The sequence below is a fragment of the Varroa jacobsoni genome, unplaced genomic scaffold, assembly GCF_002532875.2.
Source record: "Varroa jacobsoni isolate VJ856 unplaced genomic scaffold, vjacob_1.0 scaffold_566, whole genome shotgun sequence".
NCBI lineage: Eukaryota > Metazoa > Arthropoda > Arachnida > Mesostigmata > Varroidae > Varroa > Varroa jacobsoni.
In genome coordinates this window covers 63199-80546 of record NW_019213468.1, presented here as the reverse complement: position 1 = coordinate 80546, position 17348 = coordinate 63199, and the positions used below count along the sequence as shown (strand labels likewise).

Genomic DNA, 17348 nt, shown 5'->3' with positions numbered 1-17348 from the left:
CGGCGAAGCACAGATTTTCGATTTGTGATCGTGTTCTTCGAGGAAGATCTGTTGTCAGTTTATTTGATCAACCATTGTTGTTGTAGTTGGCGTTCTACTGTCGTTATGATTACGGCTATTTTTCTTATACAGTACATGCATACACTGGCCCGTATAGGGTTAACAATTTGTTTTAACATCTCTGTCGTAACTGATGACAAGTAAAATGCAAGGCCAAAGTCTTCCTTCACAGTCTGGCTGTGACATCGATGGCCATCATTGTCACGGTGAAGAACTGTCGATTTGTTGTGGATGAAGTTGCCAAACTCAATCAACGACTGGTGCCGATATCGGTTGTCATGAAATCTACCTGGCGTTCCGTATACCTCGAGTCAGTGCTTCCGTTTTAGCCAAATCTGCATGGGCATGTATATATTGGTGTACCACTTTTATTTATTGATGACCTATTGGTGATGTTGAATGCTGATGTCGGTGATCTGTTTTTTAAAGACCGTTTACTATGATTAATAAAATTTGTTCATATTAGAAAAAAGAAACGATTTAGTTAATGGGATATCTAATGTTGTGTGGGTGAAACACGTGCTCGCATATACTCTGAAGCAGGTTACTAGAAATTTTATTAAAAGTTCCACCGAGCAGAAATATACACATTTGATTAATACAATAGTCTAAACCCTCCAGATAACGGTCACTAACGCTAGGAAGTGGAGTTCAAAGTGAAATCTATACGTTACCCTCTAAAAAAATGTCTGCAAACATATTAAAATAACACCCCAGATAATCTGCGCATGAATATTTCTATAATTAGTTACGGCTTTTTGGCTTATCTAGGGTTCAAAAGCATTCAACTTTCCCTTATAACTTACGAATCTCCAAAGGACTGACAATCTAACAACACCTGAACTTATCTACCCCTCACACTCAGCCATTGGTTATTATCCTCGGAGGCGCCAACAGGTTGATTTTACTCTCTTCTGCGCTATATTTTCTTTTTTACGTTTCGATTGCCGGATATACCATCAGTAGTAACTTTGTCAGTGGTCTTCACCGTGTCGTGTACGTCTTCTGCCAGCTGCTTCAGTTTGTCTTCGCATGTCTTTCGTCTCCCTTCTGGGACAATTCGCTCGTACCGTCCAAATCACACTGGCCGAAAAAGCAACTTGTTAACGAAAACAGTCAAATCAAAAAGCGATTAAACTTGTTATTGCCTAAGAGTAAGTACTTCGGTTGTCGTCGATTCTTGTGTTGTTGTTGCTGCTGCGCTCGTCGGCGTACCGTACCCCGCGGAATTCTCCTTTTTTTTTCCGCCAACAATGTTCTTGTTCTCAACGTCGTTTCTGAGGTTGTCGATGAGGTTGGCCTTCAGACTGAACTTCGACTGATGATCTTACTGACTTACTACTGACCGATCTGTCCGCAATCGGCTGATACCCTAGACTGCATGGTGCCTCCGCAGCGAAAACACGAGCCAGGACAACAAACGAACAGACTGACGTACGGTTTTGTCGTTACGAGCTTCCTCGAGCAGACGTACTTCGTACTGTTTCAGATGATTTTACGACAAGAGTCGCCTTCCTTCTCCTTTTGTGTAACACTTACTGCCAATCTATACACAGAACAGTCACCATTGTAGACGAATGCCCGATGTTCGCTTGCCAAAGTGCGCGCTCCGAGCCAGACCACCGCAACTGCCCTGATTTGGGGGGTGAACTTCGTTAGGAATCCACCACGATCGTGTAATGTCTGTTAGGCAAATGCTATAACAAACTGGGTTAGCTCCAGCGTCACAAGACATTACTGCTCCGTGTCATTGGACGATTTCGAGTCTGTTTGTGTTTTGTTGCCCGGTTGATCTTGAAATGACTGCGGCGGCTGACTTCTGATGAGAAAACGAACGAAGAGCGAGACTTCACTAAAACTTAGACAGGAAAACGAGTAACATCTAACAAGAACAGTTTAACGACCATTCGTACATATATATGTCCAGTTAACACAGAAGAAAGCGAGCGATGGCCGAAATCAGGATCTGTACGTTCCCGAAAGTGTAATAACCGAAACTAAGGAAAAGGACGAACCTACTAAACGTGTCGGTAGTGGACGTGAGGCCTGACGACGTGTGGGCAGGTCACACTTTAGGGTATAGAAACCCAGATCCAATCGTGTTCAGCGCGTATCATCGCAGAAATCGGGACGTATAATTGGTCTGTAGTGATTCTGTGGTCTAGAATGGATCTGCGCACGGTAACCAATAGATCACAAATGGAATAATGAAACCCAATTATTAGTCGACTCTCATACTACCTGAGACCTATAGAGGTAAACATCTATACCCTAATGAAGATAAGCAGGATCAATCATGTTTTTTCAATAGCTCACTCATTTCGTCTCAAGAAAGGAGCAGTCGGTGTTATGGGACATTCGGTCGATTCACTAACCAGAAACCAACCTATTCAATATGTACATATATTTATTTTGGCAAGATATGTGAACAAAATTAGCATTCAGTTAGCGATCTATAAGTAATACATCTCGATCGTTTCTGCGCGATCTAAAAATAGATAATGCATATTTGTTTCCTTTCTGTATATAAGCCACCTTGTAACGACAGCCGCCGAATTTTCTCATGTCGTTAAGCGACTTTCCCGGTCTCGTTTGTCTTTCTCCTGTTTTTTCTTGCTAGATGTATTGACTTTTTAACCCGACGTGAACATAACCCGTTGTCCAAAGTGGTTCATCCAGCCGAACTACGGTACATCAAGCAAGAACACCAAAGAACGTTGTGCCTATCGTACGCTTGTCATCATTGCATTGACACACATCACTGTCACATAGTTCCTGTTTGTACGTATGCTAGATGCAATATTTCCGTGACGACGAAGACGTCAGCGACAGCGGCGTCAACAAGGGTCAACGCAAGAGCAGCGCTCATTATTTTGAATGTTCTGTTGGAGGAACAGTCAACAGTCGGAATATGCATGGGAACTGCTTCGTTTCCCCAAAATCGGGGGCACAAGGGTCCTATCAACGCTAAGGTACGTACAAATTTACCTGCATTCGACTGCGGCACCCAGCGCGTTTATCGATACTTTTGTTGACAGGAACGATTTACAACTCTAAGAACAATATCATCAACAACAACAACAACAACAACGACATCTAGAGAACAAAGCAGGTAGGTCAAAAGACCTAATCGAATGAAAGACGATATCATCACTCATTGTTAAGGCGCAGCCGGTGGCCGCCGAATCGACATTTAAGCGGTCGAGTGGTGAGCAGAATCCGATATACAAGGACGACAATCTCGGCCTGTTTAGCAGTCAGGGTATGCCGACATCAGACACGTTAGAGTTGTACGGAGACAGATAGATGATGACGATGATGATGATGATGCTGATGATGCATTTGATGTTGCATCCTAGATAACATTAAATAGCCTAAATAGCCTTCGTGCGAATAAGCAGCTACTGACTGAAGTCATGGGTGGATAGAAAACAAAATACGGTTGGCTGAATCAGTTACCTTCTTTTCGACCCGACTTGCATTTCTAGGCTTAAAGTTTATATGCACGCTCATTGTAAACACATTGCAGGTCAGGCCAATTAGGGACATATGACAGATAAAGGTTTGCAAAATGCTCAAACGAATGAAGTTCTACCTTTAAGCTAGTTCTGGATTGATACATTCGAGGAAACTTGTGATCAAAATAATTTTTTCTTTGCTTTCATTTCATGGAAATTTATCTACAATGGTACTGGTAATTATTAGGAGTTGACGCTTATTCGCACTTCGGCATCGAAGTCTCCATGGTATCATACGATAGTTTATAAAACATGTAGCCTTTTTCTTGTATCGGTATTCAATCGCTATGTACTGTATTATTTATTTATTTATTTATTGCAGCTTTTTCAGTCTTCCAAATAATTGCATTCGTATATTTCAGAATCTCGTCTCACGAGCAGAATTTGTGTTTTGAAACTGATCATTCGTTAGCCCCCTACCAGTTGTTTGTCACCGTGTAAGGTTGGCTGACCACTTAGAGCCAGAGAGAGAGAGAAAGGGAGAGTGAGAGGGAGAGTGAGAGAGAGAGAGAGAGAGAATGGGTGAGGGAGAGCGAGGGGGAGAGAGGGGGAGAAAGAGTGAGGAGGGAGAGCAAGATAGGGAGAGAGGGGGGAGAGTGAGAGAGAGAGAGAGAGAGTCTTAACCGAGCCCTTCGCATGGTCACACTCGTGTAGAGGTGCTTATTGGCGGTAATAAGTTTTTCTTAATTGAAAAAACGATAAACCGCGCATAAAATTGAACATAAGTAGAGCATTTAGACACTATTTCTATTGTATTTCTTGCTAGTGTTCTAATGATATGGCTTGTTTTATTTTTCTTCACGATTCACACCTAGTATCTTATACAACTCTCTTAGGCCCAAGTGAAAATAGAGAAAACAGTTAAACTATTAAGGAAAGCGCACATTCTCCTATTGCGACTTCTGTTTGGATCGGCTAAGACCTGTGTATCAACAGAATTTTGTCGACGGAAAATGAATTTTTAAAAGAACATGCAACTGTGTCTATTTTATAATATCAAATGATATAATTGAACAAAAAATTATATGATGGCTTCGTTTCCATTCGAGAACGGAAAGGAAGCGTCTACATAATTGCGCCATAGTTATTAACGTTACCCCGTATGGCTCCTTCCTCTTTCTTAAAGCTACTCATCATGCAAATGTTTCACTGTTACTACTTCATTAGCGACATATTATTAACTTGCCCTTTTCACCCACCTCAGACTAGTCGTGATAATAGCGACAATAACAGCCGCGCACATGAGCCCATATATGCCGCCTTCACTTTTCTTTCTCTAACCTCGTCTAGGCGTCTCCCTTGCTCCCAATTTGCTGGTCGTGCCTCTCCTATCTTACTTTCTACAGTCTTGATCTGTTCTCTGTTCCGTACCGCGCAGGCATGCGGAACATTGGCGGCAAAAATCGTATAACTAATTCTCGTCTGTTACATCTTACGCCGTCGTGTCATGGTAAATCCATGGCTGAAGTCGGCAGCTGGTTTCGACAAGCAATGTTCCCTATCTCACCCTGTTGCTCCCGTACGGTACCTGAAGAACGGCGGCGTCACGGTGCGACCGGTCCGGCGAAGTCGGCCGACAACCAGCTCTGTTATATGACGAAATCTCTCGGTTCGGCAATGAACAATTCCAATCAGAACGCAGAGAGATCAGGTAGATTTGCAGTGTTCGGTAAGTTGCTGAGGTTAGCCGGCAGGCGGCCGGCGGTAGCGCTCCAGCAGCTATCGGTTATTCAAGTTTTGATCGGCGAAAGTGGTTCGGGTTCGGCTGAAGCAGCAGCAGCAGCTCTTACCGCGGCCGCTACTGCTGCCCCCGCTGCTGATATTTCGTCAAAAGAAGATCTCGCCATGGCCGCCAACGAGATTCCCGCCGTGCGCTCGTTAGGTTGTTGTCGCGGGGGAGCCACCGCACTATCGAGGAGGACCGGTCGCGCTCGTCGGCGACATCAACTGTTGTGTCTGCTGGCTCAGGAGCATCTGTGGCCTAAAAATACAGCAGTATAATAGTAACATCATTTCGCAGTGAGCAATCGACACATGACTGATATCCTCAAAGGTCTAACAGCAACTGCTGGTTGAACCGAATACTGAAACGAGCCACGACCGGGGATAGAGCACGAATCTCACAATCAAATCAGGCCTGATGCTAGCTACTGCTGGTCCGGCAAGTGCTCAGCCCGATACGCGTTGTAATCGGCTACCTGTCCATTGCTGATCATCTGTTGGAAGCAGACTCGGCGGTTTTAACTAAAAGTGCTGAAAAAGCATGCGATAATGGATCATGAAAAATCTATCACGCCAGCGTTATTTTGTCGTTGACGTAGCGTCGGCCTGCAGCAAAGATGACGAAAAAGGGCACCTAAACGGTTAGGGATATGATGTACTGGCCTGTGATTATGACAAAGGACTAATATGGTCATACCGGTACTGTTACAGATACTTGAGGCTGTTTTTGCTGCTTTGTTCGATTCGTTTGGGAATTGTTTCATAGTTATTATGAAAGCCAGCCGTAGTAATAAGGCTATACTCTATTGAACAGAAGATCAACGAAGAACGAATAATCTCATAGATAATGTTTTTGTCTATGATGGTCAATAGGCGAAACTGCTTGATTGGCAACTGGCCACTCTCGTCACGGGACACGTACAAAACAGGGATATCTATATGTAGTATATGGTATCGTAGGTACACCAGTGATGAGCAGGCTACTCGATCGGTCGAAGAAAGTTCGGATGTTCTCGGCAGTCTTGGTTAAATCTTCACTAGCTAGTTAAATTAGATCTGCGCCATATGTTATACATACGGATCTTCATAAAACCGGTTGTTGTAAGCAAAAAGATGCAGCTAACTGAGGTCGACGCATAGTGCCACATAACTCTATGCCAGAGGTTTGCCGTCAGCAAGAACTAGCTTATGACCATGACTCTCGATCGAAGAGAAAATAATCTGCTATACGCGCATGCGCAGTCCTGTCAACTGTTTACCGAAAAACGTGTATCGTTTAATATATAGATGTGACAACAATCATCGATTGGCAGGGTACAAGAATGGCCGATTGCTACATGGGAACGGGTCTTTCCTGAGAAGAAAACGATCAAAGTAACAGTTAGAAAACATTACATTTTCAATTCATCAATAAATTATATAATAGTAATTTGTTGCATACAAACTTAGACCAGTCATATTCATTTTCTTCACCCATTACCAGTTTACAAGCGTCTTAATACTTCAGACCTCATCTAGTCCCTTCTACCATGTCTTAATTGGGCATGGTGAAATATTTAGATAAGGAAGATGCAATGATTAGTGCTTTTCGTCTGCTCTATTATTTAAAAAAGGAAACATAATGAAACAAAGAAATACGTATTTTTAGCCAAACAGACAAGTTTCGACAAAACTCTATAAAATGTCAACGATTACCATATATAAATATGGAAGTTCCCTTCCTTTATCCTAGTCTTTTAAATGCTATCGACTCCGATGTGAACGTTTTAACTATTGCATCGTCACAACAATGATCCAATATCTATTACGTTAACTGCAGCCATTTCAATTCAATAAAACCCAGTTTCCTCTCGATTGTTATAAACCGCAACATTATCAACGCAACCCAATCTGCTTTACCTATGGCCATCGGCTTAAGGCAAATGTTGCTATTTCGACGTGTTGTATCTTCAAGATCTGCTTTGTCTGGTTTTTTCGTCCGATTTGTCCTAGTACTTGACTTTCCTTCTACCATTCACTGTACTAGCGTTGTCAAAGCTATTTTCCTCATTTATTTTTTTATCCTGTTCGTCATATCTAGTGGTCGTCTTCCTTCAAATGGTTCTCGGTCTTGCTCGAATCGTCGATCTTTTTCGTTTTGTACGCGCACCGCCTCCCTGCGGGAATCCAGCCGGGTCGAATGGCGCTCGACTCATCGGGGTCGGATGGTGAAGCCATGAAGATCATGCCTTCAGCTGCTTTGCGAACTGTGGAGCGCACTGGCTCTGGACAACAGCAGCTAGCTGTTACACTGCACGCGGCAAGGTGACCTTGCTCTGCCAATGCCGACGATCTAGCTTATTCACCGCAACGAGTTTTCAAGATATTGCATGTTTTCCGTGCCTGTCTGCTCGGTGCACTTGACGTCAAAACTGTAGGACACAACCAGGACCTACTGGCAGCGTGTAGCAACGGAAGACACAATCAGCAATAACAATTCGATGATATATGAATTTTAGACACTATTATCGAAATAACCACACGGATGATTTGTTGACTGTAGATGTCAATTGGCGGAGCTTGTCTATGCTGCAGTCCGTGTGGGTCTATACAGGATACACGTCTTAAGACCCTGTCTGATATTGAGCTAACTGGTACCGTATAACACCGTCTTGGAACGGGTTAGTGTCATCGAGGTAGATAAACAGATACGCGTCTTCATCTCTTTTTCATTTGATTACCCACATGCCTAGTTAGTTTAGGAGCTGCCTGTTTAATGCTTTGGATTTCGTTGTCGGGCACAAGTGGCTAATAAAGTAGCGAGACAAACAATCTTTTTGCAATCAAGGATTTCAGAGATGATTTGTTGCTTAGCGAAACAGTACTGATCATTTGCCTCGCGTTCTGCAAAACCACACCTAATCGTACTTCGTAGTGGAATCTTAGTTCTGAGAAAACAGTAGAGGTAACAGTTTACTTGAAGTCAGTTTAATAGAAACATAAAAGAAAAAAAAAAAAAATATATATATATATATATAGACTACAATGGTCGAAATTCCGTAGCTCTATGATCTATGTGACTGTTCGATGTGCAGTGCTCAATAAAGTGGGTTAGGTATATGTAAATTGTCACCTATGAATCATTCACTGCAAATAAATTAAAGCATATTCAGTTTGATCCTGTATCTTATTTTATTTAATTTTCCCTTAACGAAATATGGACGATTGACCCGATTAAAAAATCTGCTCGAGAAGACTTTTTCCCTTAATTATTGTGTTTACGGCTTTGGACACGTATTCCGCAGTCGTTCATGAAGACAGTAATAACTTTTCACAGATACAGGACACTAGAAATGTCGTCCAGGCCCATTTAGTACAAATTAGAAAATTCTACAATACCATACTTTATGATGACGCTCGGTTGGTATTTACGAAACTTGATTACCCACCAGCCTGTCGTATTATAGATAGCAACCCCATAGCGGCTTTCGCTGGCCACTGAGGCTTCGGCTAATAACGTTTGCTGAAGCTTGCCGTCGTTAATTCTCATCGGGTAGCGGGCAGTCCTAACTGGCGAAGATTGAGGTGTCATAGGGTCTTCAGATCATTTTTTGAGATATCGATTCGACAAACGAATAATTCAGATAACTACGAAGGCTTTATCGAAAAACAAAAAAGGCGACGTATGAGACTGATCCGACTTAGCGCATTCTTTCGGTTTTATGTACGTACATGCAACAAAAAGTTCGCTTATTTGCTGCGCGTTTGTTATCTATTGGGCGATCGTTTCCTCTCACTACTTGGCTGTATTTGCGAACGCGCGGGAATTTTTCAAAATTCTGTCAACGATGGAAGTTGACAGTATCGTCTGCAATGACATAACCAACAAGCTCGACAGCGTGCGCGATTTTCGGCTTGGCCGTTCTGTCCGTTATGAGCGATCTGATATACAGTTTAAAGGTCAACCATTTTAGTGTTAGATACTACGTCCTGATTGGGTTCCATTGCTCGAAGTTCATCGTAGAGCTGTCTAAACGTACAAACGTAACGTGTTAATCTCTTGATGTTGATTTTGACTCTGTATTCCACCGCATATGTAAAATCATGTAACCGCACATAGAATCATCACTGTTTTCATTCTCTTTTTCGAGGCAAGTACGTTAAACGTATGTGCAAAACTTGGCGTCCTCGACTATCGAAAGAATTGATTGACAGTCCTCCATAGAACGCGTTTTACTCTACATTGTACGGGTATTCGAGGAGATTGATGTTTAGGAAGCTTGGCCACTACGAAAGCTCAGCATCAACTCTGTAGAATTAAGGGATCTCAATAAATTAATCTTGGAGCAGTAATGATTGTGATAATTAGTATCTCTATAATAAATAGCAAATCTATCTAGTCAGCTTAATCACGTATTTTAATTATGTTTCACTCGTTTTTTTTTTATAAGTCTACCAGTATTTGATGGGCACAGCTACGTTACTAAATACCATTGATCAAACAATCTACCGGTATTTATGGAAATCGGTCGCAAGGCAACATGGAGTTCCCTAACTTTTACTATACGCGTTACTCCGCTACGTTGTGGAAGTCTCCTTGCTCCGGGCCATTGACTAATGAACGTAAATACGCCGTAAAGACCAGGACGAGATGTAGTCTATCGATAAAGTGCTATGGAATCGAAGATTTCTCTGGTCTGAGCTCGGGTGTTTTGGATCTCAGGCCGGCGACTTGCCGTGGTAAGTGTGAAAGGTACGTGCCTGTGTTGAGCCGCCGAAGGTGGGGTGTTTGGGAAAGCTGTGGATGACGAGAGGCGGTACTACGATAGAGAAGTCCCGCCCCTAAGGTCAAGGAGTTTGCCAGGACGAAGGACTGAACGGGAAGTATGCTCTTTAAGGAGAGCGCACCCTTTCCTTTCAAATTGCTTTTGAAGATCTTGCCGAAGAAGCCGTAAGACTTCGCTCCTACGCACTGGCAGTAGTTGGCTATCACGCCTGTGCACCCTGATCGGTTGTGCGTAAATGACTCGATGGAAGAATGTAATGAACATTTTTTTTATCTCTACTGTTTCTGATCTGGTACTGAGCTCTAGGCAACTCAGTCGATAGGCTATCTACATATGGCTGTATGGGCTCTACATTTTCAACATTGCCAGGCGTGCCACAAGTTAATACTACCTAGGTCACTACGAGTACTTCGTCTTCATTTTTTTGAGTCCATAATAGCGTTTGTAAAATCTTTGTAGCCATATGCTAAGTTTCAGATCTGTCTTTTTTACTCTTAGTTGTCTGCGGTTCGTATTTTTAATAGTAATTGTAATTCTGCCATGGAGTTCATTACCGTGAATAGTTCCCTTCTTCCTGCAGGTCGCTATGCTACCCAGAGCGAAATGGGGAAAATGACCTAGACAGATTACTTGTAAGAATAACTTTTCAAGAACTTTACTAAGGCATTTCTAAACCACGAATTCTGTATTTTGAAAAATTCAACTCTGCCTGCGCGGATTCATCAGGTCCACTGTTACAGTTATATAATTGCACCATTATGTAATATTTTTTAGTGAAATCCTGATTTGTAAAAGCATGTATTTTGTATGGATCACAAACATCCGTCGGAGTTCTACTTTATCTAATTGCAAGAGCGAACTTTATTTGCACTTTGATTAATTTCAGGTAATAAATTTGTCTTTGCTAGCTTTGGGTTAATAAAACTATCTCTAAAGCCCAATTTTTTTACGGTTTCTGACATTTTGTCTAAACACACGCTCGCCGCTAGTGGTGATTAATGATCCTATTGACAAAGGTTGTACGCTCGATATTCTTAGAAAACCTTGCAGTATAAAGTTTCTATCTCGAACAATGCCTCTGAGCATCTCACATTTAGATTTTCTACCACTTGTCAAAGAAGCTTAAAAAATCACTTATGATTATCCATGTGTTCAAGAGTAACCTTTTTTTTCTAAAGACCGTGGACTATGAGAGATCTAATAGTGAAAAAAGTATGCAGATCAAAGAAATTGCCCCATAGAAAAATAACAAAAAGTAAAGCTAATATAGCTCATAGCAGTTGCCCAGAGGTGAACCCTGATAGCAGACGCCATGTTCAACGTCTGACAGATTCACTAATCTCCGGCTAATCCAGTTAAGGACTTACGCCATCACTCTTGACCAGCCGTAACAATACCGCAACAGCGGCAGACGGACCGTGTGGTACGAGCTTTAAAGTTATCGACGAATCACGAATGAGCAACCTGGACAATGTCGGAGTAACATTCAAACTGTCGCGTGGCTACCTATTGAACAGAACAATGGCCAACACGTATTCAGCCGATTGGGGTCTATCGAAAAGCGAAGTAAATAGATACGGGGGTCGGGGCTACATTGATATATAGAGAGGCTCTGTTCGATCTTCTAGTGTTTGCTGTATCAATAAATACAATTTTTAATTTCATAGAAAGCGTCTCTCTTTAAGAAGTGATTTAAAGATAACTTCAAGAAAATGTGGTACGAATCAGGTTTGCGGAACAGTCAATGTTCTGATCGCCCTCTATCAGAGCTGGGTGACAGAAATCGCTGCTAGGCCACTCGTTGTATAGGTACCCAATCAACATAAGAGATACAACTCATGTTTTGGGCGCGACAATGTCTTCGACACGTTCGCATTCAAACGCCGACTAAACTTTCCGCAGATACAAACGTCCCGATTTGATATCTATCCCAATGTTGACGGCCCCTTTTTTGTAACTCTCGAAAAGAAACTTGTGAAACTGTCTAGCGAGTCCGAGCACGGGACGCTGTTCCTTTATCGGCGCTCTTCTGTTGATCGCTAAACTTGTATAGCTGAGAATTACAACGAAAATTAACTTCTTGGCACACGGAAAGGAACGCGCGCGAAATCGAACAAACATCGTAGTAAATCGAAACAGAACAGATCAGACCCGGGCTGTTGCCGTTATTGTTGTTCGGATCACTGATTAAATCTTAGTCTGGCATTTATCACTCGCCTCTAACTTAATTCATTAGTTTTAGAATAGCGGCCAAGTAAGACTTACTCGATCCGAAACGCTTTTACGCTCTCTCTTTCTTGCTATCCGAGCTAGTTGGCATCGTTCGGTGTGTTTGCCGCTGGAAAGGAGCTACGCGTACGCAACACCATACGGAATATTACGGAACCCCTATTTTGTTTGCTAGCTAACCCTGCGCTCCGAGTGCCTCGAAGCTTCGACTTCGTTCGAGGTCGTTCGGACGTGCACGGCTAACGTCATCCATAAAGCGTATGTTTTAGGCCCTGTATACGCGCAGCCTACGTATGTGTGTCTACGGCATTGCTGCCTGCATTTACCGTTATCACCGCCAAGTCAAAGCTGCGGTCTTGACAACGCTCAGGTGCCAACGAGACATTTTATAAGAATAGCTTAGAACATTATCACCATACTGCTAGAATTGTGTTGTCATATTACTATGTGACGATACGTGGCGCTAGACAGATAGAATAATTAGCTATCCCGCAAAACTAAGGTCGGCTCTACGACTTCAAATGTAGTCCCAAATAACTTCGGCATTCCTCAGATCTGTAGCCTCAGATTTTTCAATCTTAGCTTATATATATATCTTAGCTTATAGCAGTAGCTTATATGTAGTTTTGCAAGGTCCAATGTAAAAGTGCATTATCAATCACAAATGAGTGAAAATTTACTACCCTTCTATTATCCCAGTTATTTACTAAAAGTTTTAATTTGAATATGAGATTTTTTCATGTCGCCGTCGTCACTGCCGCCGCCGCCGCCGCCGCCGAGTGTTTGTTCCACCGTTTAAATGGCTTTTTTGCTTTCGTTCCGACACGCCGATGCTGGATTGCGGTGCCGACGGCGGCCGTGTTCGACGCGGACGCGATGCCGCTGTTGCGCGGTTTTTTGCTGCCGACAACGAGGGCGACAATGACGGAGGCAAATGTCGAACGTTTCGTACAGGTTTCGACTAGAGAAACTCAACACCCAGCTAACACCGGACACCGAGTAATTTCATTTGAGTCGCTACGACTGCTGCCGTATTACCGCGATGCAGAATAGATTAAATCGACATTTGACCTCTCTTTCCTCCTTAGACATAAAACATTCAGTCGACATTAGCTGGTTGATCCGTTGTTGCCCGTTGGACCCGATAGAATCGGACGGGATCGAATCATCTGCACTGCATTGCTTCCTCACTTTGCCGGGAGTTTTTTTAGCCGTCGCAGTCTTCGGTCGGTCGGTCGGTCGGTCGGTTGGTTCGTTCGTCGGCGTTCTTTTTTTCGGTCAGCTGCGCGTTTAGCTCCGTGAAGGAATCGCCCGCTGAGGTCGCAACAGGCGTTCCCCGGGCGCCGTCCGCTAGGCCTCGATGATTATTGTCTCAACAGTGAGTAGGCAAGCAGGTAACTAACGTACTTCGCCTGCGCCTACCGTGATCCTAGAAACAGAACAGACAGAAAGAAGCCAGGTGAAACGGTAGCCACTGTGATTTGTGGCCGCATGTAACCGATTTTATTACATCTGGATAGACAGATACAGTGCATGATGTAACGGCTATATATATATATATATATATATATATATATATATAATAATCGTTCAGTACGAAAGGGATGTCCGTATTGTACTTCAGCGGGGAAAAATACGGGCCGGCCAACAGGACCAAGCTGCGTTACGAAGACATGAACTAGCTGATGTACTTTTACAGCAGCGAACTTACTTCAAACAAGAACTGATTCCGAAGGCAAAACAAGGCGGCAGCGCCTGTAATAGTTGCTGTAGCAAGCTGACGATAGTTGTCAGTCGCTCACTCCCGCGATGAGTAGCCCTTGGGCATGGTTTATTTTTTACTGTGGCGCCTTGGCCGGGTAGGACTTGGGTTCATATGGCCGTATATAATGGAACGAATATATGTAGCAGTAGTGATACGTACTTGGCAACGGTATATCCTTGGACTGCCCATGATTTAAATGCGCATAGCTGGCTATATATGCAAAATAGCTCTTATATATGCTATGGTATAAAAAAGAAAATAATAGTATTAATACTTACTAGTCTAAAAGTGATAAAATCAAAATTGTCGCTTTGGATCAATTTTATATGGATTAGAATATATTCCGAGAAATAACAGGTGCTATCGTAGTGAAATCCAACTTGAGCTGTCGATCAGCTATTGCCATTTTCTATTACGGTAAGGCCAGAATTTGGCCGTCGGGAATAGCTAAAGCGCATGAAATAGACATGCTGGAAGCTGCCAAACTTTTCAGCCTGTCTCTTTCCTGTTCTAAACTTCTATTGATGATTATTAGGCCCGGTAAAGTTCGTAGTAAATTACGAAGCCCAAAGTGAAGCTTGTAAAGTAAAGATAATTAACAAATTAAGTTATTTTTATCTGTAGTTGATGTTACATATTAATTTAACCATTTCATTCTCAACTATACAGATATGAAGATCAAATTATTTTTAGGATCGTGAGATCAGTGGAAGTCCAACTTAAAAGACAGACGAAATATCACTGATTTGTAAATTGTCAGGGGCAAACATGCTACGATACGTCTTTGCCTCAGGCTAAGAGTAAAGAAGTTCATCCAAATTTGATAGGTGGACGTTAAGTGTTTACTAGTTTATCGACAGTTCCGGGCACATTTTCCGTTCGAGTCAGGCATCGAGACATTAGATGAATTAGCTTTAAGAACTCTATTCGTTTGTACAGCATAATGGAACATGTGATTTTCTATGGAAGATACTTCCACCGACACACGTCTCGGTTGCCACCGTTACGTTGCGATGTTCCGCCGCTTTCTGATTTCACTATTTTCTGACTAATTGTCAACTGTCTCAAGCTCGGTACGTTGTTTCCTGGCAGAGCAAGACCTTTGCTTCAGACTGCGGTCTGTCGTTGCAAGCTGGTCAGTGACACCGTTGACAACGTCGTATCCCGTTTATCCCAGCTGGAATTTGAGCGAATACGATGTGCAGTGGAGAAATGGAAAGCCGAACTGATTTGCATACAATGACTTACGTTTGCTCCAAGCCTGGCCATCGTTTCGGACAACAGCTAGCTCATCGTTGACAGGCGGGCCAGTAACAGGCCCGCTACACGACTGCCAAAAAAGACGAATGAACGAGCAACATCTACCTGTTTATTGCTGCTACTGCTGCTGCGGCCCAAAGAAGAAATACAATAAAAAGAGGTGACGGGCTCAAATCTTGTCAGCAACAGGCCCGCGCGTTCTCAAATGTTCCTCCAACCACAAAGCAACAACAACAACAGTAGCAGCGACAGCGGCGGCAAAAGAACCGCAACGCCGTAACCCAAAATCTACGGCACCGCTAAATCGTTGTACTTCGAATCAGAGACGTCATGAAGGTTTTACTTGAAAACACTTGTTGCTGGCGGGCACAGGAGCACAGAAGGAACAGACGAAGTCGTTTTCACCGTACGTCACAAGGCTCTCGTCCGAGCGGCCGGAGCCGAGACGGACCCAACTCAGCTGGCGAATCGAGTGATTAGTCCCAGATCGGTGACAAGCTATACAAGAGGGAACAACAAATGGCAGCCGTTTCAATTGTCTTTACGGTTGGGTACGGTGTTCGCACGCGAGCCAGCTTTTAAAAGTACTAACCAGCCAAGCACGCACGCGATGCCATGTAGATACAATACAATGTACGCTTGCTTTTACCACTGATGTTATTGTCTTTGTTGCTTCTACTGTGGCAGCAATTCGTGCTTTTACATGGATCGTGACGGAGGAGACGGGCAAGGCTTACGCGACCGAACGAGTCAGCGAGCACGTCAGGGCTGATGGAAACTCGAAAATCGTCTGCGATAGATCGACAACGAGGAGACTAAGACGACCGAATGATGAAAGAACCAAAAAGACGTACAGCGAAATGAAAACGTCGACGCAGAGAAAAAAAAAAAAAAAAAGCTACCAAAATCGGGACATGATCACCGCCATCGAATTTGTGCAAAGAAGTTTGCATATCAACTTGGGGAAATCTTCAAGAAATAATTGAGAGAAGGATCAAATCGAAGCGTCTGCGTGTGAGAAAAAGCGGGAAAATAACTGACGTCCTAAGGCAGAAACAATCGCAAATCACAATGACAATAAGAAACAATATTAGACGAGAACGTGTATCTAGACAACGCGATCTTAAATGGAATATATGATACAACAGTGGTTCCTTCTTCTTGTGCAATTGTTTTCTGTTTGCAGAATGTCGTGCCGCTGCTTTCACCCAGCGCCGCACGCTGCCCGCCGCTAACGGCAGATCCTGTAACAGGCCGTTGTCCACATTGGTCCTGGACACATTGGAGACCTAGATTACGTGTACACAATAAGTAGTTGGTAACGTGGTAATGTTCCCCTACGATGCGGTGGATCCTGCGTGCGGAATTTCACTGGCATTAGATGATGGTACGCGTTTTGCTGATGGTCGCTCTGTCTCTCTGTCTGTGTCTGTTTGTTGTTGTTGTTGTTGTTGTTCAAAGCGGTTCCTGGTACGATCCCGTTACGGTTTTTCGATTTAGTAGTACATGGGGAAAAGGGTTACGACAACAAAGTGGGTGGCAGTTGCTTATAGACTACTATATGCTACTACTAATAATAATAAGTGCGCAATTGTGTTTTAGTTCTGCTGGTCAATGAAGATCGAGAAGTTGCGTGATGTTAGACAACGGGCACTCCCACCATTTCATTACATATTCCTACCACTAGACGCTCATTGAGACGAGGCCCACGAGGAACGAATCTACAAGCATACTACAATATTGTCTACGAGACATGGTGTAGTTATTGATGACACAGTCTAGCTATTAGAGACAATGCAGCAGTACGCTACGTTTAGCAAGATCAACGTCTGTGGCTGCCACGACTGAACGTAACGATTTGTTTCTTCTGTCAACGTGAATAACATCGACTAGCTCCAATGGATTCAGCCGATTTTCTTACTTTCGAATCATCAGCCAACAGCTTCATTTTGCTCTTGCTTGATCTTCGCAACTGTGCGAAAAGGACGGCGCGTACAAGCCTAAAAAGAGCAGTACGTCATTATAGTC

General features: G+C 43.1%; 1 long non-coding RNA gene across 1 annotated transcript; it reads left to right on the top strand.

Annotated features, from left to right (window-relative positions):
* The first annotated feature begins 2740 nt into the window (after positions 1–2740).
* LOC147753315 (uncharacterized) lies at positions 2741–8376 on the top strand. Its single transcript, XR_015311586.1, has 2 exons — positions 2741–3032; positions 7381–8376. It is a non-coding gene; the product is annotated as an uncharacterized LOC147753315 (long non-coding RNA).
* Positions 8377–17348: the final 8972 nt, after the last annotated feature.